General features: G+C 38.2%; 1 long non-coding RNA gene across 1 annotated transcript; it reads left to right on the top strand.

Moving 5' to 3' along the window:
* The first annotated feature begins 437 nt into the window (after window positions 1–437).
* LOC309659778 lies at window positions 438–4,657 on the top strand. The gene is made up of 2 exons (XR_014262953.1): window positions 438–965; window positions 3,540–4,657. It is a non-coding gene; the product is annotated as an uncharacterized lncRNA (long non-coding RNA).
* Window positions 4,658–6,176: the final 1,519 nt, after the last annotated feature.

Raw genomic sequence — 6,176 nt, 5'->3', positions numbered from 1 at the left:
AACATGAAGGAATAGACTCTTCAATTTATGTGATAAGCCTAAAGAAAGCACTAAACCCTGACTTGACCTGAAAGTAAAGATTTTCCAGAATTGAGGCAGGCAATATTTAAAGAACCACCTTTCCCAAGCTATCTGAACCAGGCCTGTTTAAAGGATTTTGCCAAAACTTTGATGATGACATAATGCTTCAGATGATTGACAATGTCTATGATGTGATAACATATGGACTTAGAGACAAAGTACCTAAGACTTCACTCTCTTACCCCTCCTAAAGAAAGTTATTTACTAAATAAATGGACATGTATGAAGTCAATAGCATACACACACACACACACTTTGCTTCTAGCGGGAACACGCTATAAAGCACAGGAAGCTCAGCTCAGTGCTCTGTGATGACCTAGATGGGTGGGATGAGGGGGAGATCCAAGAGAGAGGGGATATATGTATACATATAGATGATTCATTCCACTGTACAGCAGGAACTAACACAATATTGTAAAGCAATTATGCTCCAATAAAAAAAAAATTAAAACAAAAAAAACCCCAAAAGAGTCAAGTGTGCTGGTCATTCTCCAAATTATTTCAAGCCCTTTTCTGACCTGCTCTGTGCCTAAGGCTGACTCCCCTGCCTGTGCTACCTGTTCTTTCTAGGTAGCTGCCTTGCTCCAGCAGTAATGGAAGGACAGGAGGACACAGGGGGTCAGTTTTCCCTGTTCCCTTGACAGCTCCTCACGGGGCTCAGATGACACCACTTCCCCCTCCTCCTCCAGGACCTTGAGTAGGAACAGCTTCTCTGTTGCTAGCTCCTGGGAGTCCCTCATCCTTTGTTCTTCTTTCACCCCTGACACAGCTCGGAAACTGCCTTATCTCCGTCTCTTCATCTGCATCATTTAGGTGAAGTGTTTCTATTTGGAATCTTGTTTGATATATCAGCCGATTCACCTCTTCTGTGTATATGATTTAAGGTTATTATGTGTACATACAAGTAGTATGTACATGATTTTTATTTTCCTTTATTTTAATTTTTTTTCATATTTGAATCTCTCTTATTTTTACATTTGCCTTAGGGATCGAAATAATAATTAAAGTGCCCTGTCTCTGAACTATGATATGTGTGTGTAAGTACGTGTGATTGCCACCAAGGGTAAATATTTATTTTGATTGCATAAAATTTAGAGATGTTTAAACAACAAACACTATCTTCACCAAATAGCAAAGGTTAAAAATATGGAAAAACAAGAAAACAAATGAGTATAAAATGTAAATGCCTCTAAAGGAATCAATGGTTTTAGAACTAAATTAATATAATTTCTGATGCTGAGGCTTTTTTTTTTTTTTTTTTTAATTTTACCTTGGTCCTTAAAACCAATTTATTTTCAGGCAAATATTAGGTTCCTTGTACAGATTTCTAATAATAGCTCATAGCATATAGAAATGGCTTTATTATTTAAAGCATCCCTATTTATGTCATATTTCATTTGGCATAAGTAAGAGTAACTTTTGATTTAATCAAAATACAACTTATAATATCTTATTCTAGGTGATCCAAGGACTTACCAAAAAATTATTCAAAGCAATTGTATTAAATAAAATTTTATTTGAAAAAAGTCTTGCAAATTATCATGCTTTATCTAATCAATAACAACAATAAATTAAGTAACAGTAACCAAATGAAAAACAGAAAAATTGAAATTATGTTAAAAAGAAAACTCAGGCAATTGTTGTACCATGGTTCTGGGTGTTCAGGACCCCATTGCTGGAGGAGCTGAGCCAACCTGCAGGTGACCCCAGATCCCTGAGCACTCAAAGTGTGACCCTTCTGCTCCCTGCGGGGCCTGATAACACAGGGGGTCCCCTGATACTTCCAGGCCTCTGTGGGCTGCAAGTGGAGTAGCAGGAGCACAAGGGCCCCTTGAGAAAGGCTGGAACTTGGACTTGACCTTGGCCAGCATCTGCCTCTTGTGCTCATTTTCTTTCCTTAGCTCCTTGAGCTTTCTCTCAGTTGACACAGCTGCCTTCCAGCAATCTTGAGCTCTTTTTTCATGGTCGCAGATCTTCTTTCGATAGTAGGAATTGGTTCTCTTCAATTCTTTGCCCATGTCTTTGGTCATCTTCTTATATAGGTTACAATTCTGATATGTGGATTTCTTGTGGCTACACATGGTGGGAAGTTTCTTCTCCAATTTCTAAGCAGTGCATTTCCTTTTCAAAGATTTTTTTTTTTTTTTCCTGAAGTTGTGTTAAATGATCTTCATGCACTTCAGGCAGAATTTGAAACTTCAGCCTCAGCTGCTGAACTCTCTTTCCAGCTGTGAATTCTCACACTGCAGAGATGCTTCTTCCATTTGGAGACTTAAGATTTGTCCTGTAAACTCTTCATTTGTTTTTCTTCCCACAGTTGTTGGGCTATTTCTTGATGTTTCTCTTCAGGACTCTGAAGGAACACACTGAAGTCAACATCATCACTGACACCTTCTTATCAATTTCTGGCCTATGGATGGATTGATGGCCATTTCCTGCTTCCCTCTATTTCTGGACTTTCGAGTTCCCGTCATCTATGTGATCGCCAAGGATGTTGAGTAAGAAGATGGTCTTCAGCAGGTGTTCAGCCACTGATGTTACTTGGTTGACTTCATTGTTCAGGATTTGCACCATTTGTGTGTTTGACTGCTCAAGCCGTTCTTTCTCCTCCTCCTTTTCCTGGACTCTATGCTTCTATCCTGCAATTTCTTGGTTGAGCATTTCCGGACTTTTTGGAAAATGAATGTTTTCATTTACATCATTCATTAATTTCTTCTGAAGTTGTTCTCCATTTTTCTCTGATGCATTTAAGATGGGTTTTCCATCAGTTAATTGGGAAAGTTGAGGAGGCTGGCTCTTCCGTGCTTTTTCCAGAAAGTCCACAGTGTCTGGAAGTGATGACCTGTTCAGGTTTGTATTCATTGCCAACAAACACAAGGTTTGTAACATGGCAGGACTGACCTCCACCCCCGGTGGCCTAAGGGTTTCTTCAGCTTGTGTGATTGGTTCAATATTCTCACTACATTCTCCGCAGACTTCACTGTGGGCAGAGCACCTTTTGCTTAGCAACTTCACACTTAAAATGTGAAGTCCCTTTACTATCAAAACTAGCATCACAGTACATACCAGGATCTCCCAGGGAATTGCAGGGAGGCCTGGGATACGTCTCAAGCTTCCAGCAATCACCAGCAGAGCACCCCTCAGGTGCTCCAGGATCAGCTGGAAAATGGATTGTGTGGCAGGCAGCAGGTCTTCCATGGCTGTGTAGGGCTCCACCGCTCTGCCTCTGAGGACCAGTGTCCTGTGAGCCTCAACTGACCACTCAGAACCCTGCAGAGTGTTTCATATCTAAGGTAAACAGGTGCCTGACAACCTGGAATGATCAGTTAGGATGGGGGAGGGGGGGCCAGCCAGGTCTTAGAAAACATTTTTCTCTTAAAATAGACAGAGATCTCACTTACATAAGCTGTGGGAGAAGTGGAAAGGGCTTGTTCCAGCCTGGAGCTCAGCTACTCTAGGCCATGTCTTGGCCCTATAGCAAACCTAGGGGTTCAAGGTGAGAATAGGCCACATTTTTTTTTCTGTGCACAAGAGCAAGTCAGGTCTGAGTAGTGTGGCCCTGTTTCCGTGGTGAAGCCCATTCTTCTAATTTAAAGTTTCTTTCTGCTATAGAGATGGTTGTGACTTCTCTGAGGCTTCCTCTCTCCTTGAGTTTGGTCAGTATTGGCAGGTAAGTGTCCAGAGTGTAGTTTAAGATGTTCAATGCTTAAAATAGTACAGTGTGGTACCTGGCACAAAGTGTGTGCTTAATATGTGACAGCTTATTTAATGTAATGACATAAAACTATAAAAAAAAAAAAAAGAACTAGAAGAAATTTTTAGATAGCATCAAACTGAACATGACTTTGAAAGGAATAAAAGAAGTCAACAAAAACATAGAAAAATGATCATATTTTGACCACATAAAAATTCAAAGTATATAGGGCATATTAAAAATGATATACAAAATTAAATAGGAAAATATTTACATATATTTTGTATATAATATATATAATGCACAGCTAGTTACCATACGTAAGTAGAATAAAATGTAAAATGTATTTGAATTCAAAATTTTAAAGTGCAAAGGATCAGAAATGTCACTATACAAATAAATAAAATTAAGCAAAATCAAAAATTTTTAATCATAAAACTACGAATATTTTGAAAAATATTTTTACTAATTTTTGGCCATGGTATTCTAAATTGAGTATTCTAGTCCTGCTGGTAGGAGAGTTAATTGGTACAAACCCTCTGGAATGTTTCTGCTAAAACATATCAAGAATCCTTAAAGGTCTTGCCTTTGACATACTTGAGCATAGGAATTCCAGTTGTAAGAATACATCCCAAGTACATAATCAATATCTGGACCAAATATGCTGCTTATTTGCTACAAGTAATTATTACAGAATAACTTGTAATAACAGAAACCTGGAAACATCACTCAAAGTTTAAATACAAAGAAAAGACTAATTAAACTCAGAGGTCAATTCATGATGATGATACCTGGGTATGGGGAACTAACAACAGGATTTGGGGAGGAGGCATATGATTTGATACAGCTTATTGTCAGTGAAACTTTTGTTTTGGGAGTTGGATTAAAGGGTGCTTATTACTATATATATAATGGGTGTTTGCCAGAGAGGAAGGAGTATGGGTATTTGGGCAAAATATATTAAAGGGTTTAAAAGGTACAAATTTCCAGTTATAAAATGAATAAGTCACAGGCATGTAATATACAGCACAAGGAATACAGTGACTCATACTGTAATAATTTGTATGGTAACAGATGGTTACTGAAGTTATCATGGTTGTCGTTTTATAATGTATTTAAATGTCGAATCGTTATGTTGTACACCTAATATAACAAAATATGGCTTATCAACTATACTTCAAATTAAACAAAATTAAACAAGTAAAAATGGGCAAAATACTTGAACAGACATATTGCCAGTTAAGATATATGGCCAATAAAGTCATGAAAAGATGTTCAACGTAATTATTCATCAGGGAAATGTAGATTAAAACTACTTCCATTGGGCGTCCCTGGTGGCGCAGTGGTTGAGAATCTGCCTGCCAATGCAGGGGACACGGGTTCGAGACCTGGTCTGAGAATACCCCACATGCCGCGGGGCAACTGGGCCCATGAGCCACAACTACTGAGCCTGCATGTCTGGAGCCTGTGCTCCGCAAGAAGAGAGGCCGCGATAGTGAGAGGCCTGCGCACCGCGATGAAGAGTGGTCCCCGCTTGCCACAACTGGAGAGAGCCCTCGCACAGAAACGAAGACCCAACACAGCCATAAATAAATTTTTAAAAAAATTTTTAAAAAAACCTTAAAACTACTTCCATATACTTCTACACACCTTCTTGAATGGCTAATTTGAAAACAAAATTTGGCCAATCAAGTCTTCCAGAGAATGTGGAGCACCAAGAAATTTCACACATTTATGTTGAGAGTGTAAAATGACACAACCGCTTTGGAAAACTGATTGGAAGTTTCTTGAAAATGTAATTATACATCAACCCTATGACATAGAAGTCAATAACTAGAATAATGAAAACCCATGTCTACAAAAACCCTTGCACAGAAAATGTTGATAGCAGCTTTATCCATACTAGATCCAAAGTAGCAACAATCCAAATGCCCTTGAACTTGTGAATGAATAACCAGTTTGTAGTATACCCATACATGAAACCATGTTCAACAACAAATAAGACCAAATTACTGAACACAGGATAATGATGGATGAATCCGAAAAGCATCAATTTGAGTGAAAGGAGCAGATGCACACACACAAAAAATGTGCATGTATAAATGTGTGAAATTGTAGATCAGGAAAACTAATTTATGATAATAGACATGAGAACAGGTTATTTCTGGGATTGTGAGAATTGATCAGGAAGGGGCACAGAAGGAACTTTATAAACTAAGGACAACATCTATTAATATATAGTAATGATGCATGCATTACATGGCTATATGCATTCTTCAAATGGGATCAAGGTGATTACTTAAGATCTGTGCATTTCACCATGTGCACATGAAACTTCACATTTTAAAAAATAAGACAAAATAAAGGTCTTACCATTTTAGAGTATGGAAAAATAAGATGC

Source organism: Balaenoptera physalus (genome assembly GCF_965194825.1).
Source record: "Balaenoptera physalus genome assembly, chromosome: 4".
In the NCBI taxonomy this organism is placed as follows: Eukaryota; Metazoa; Chordata; class Mammalia; order Artiodactyla; family Balaenopteridae; genus Balaenoptera; species Balaenoptera physalus.
Note: the sequence above shows the minus strand (reverse complement) of the source record. Positions and strands in the feature narration are given on the sequence as shown.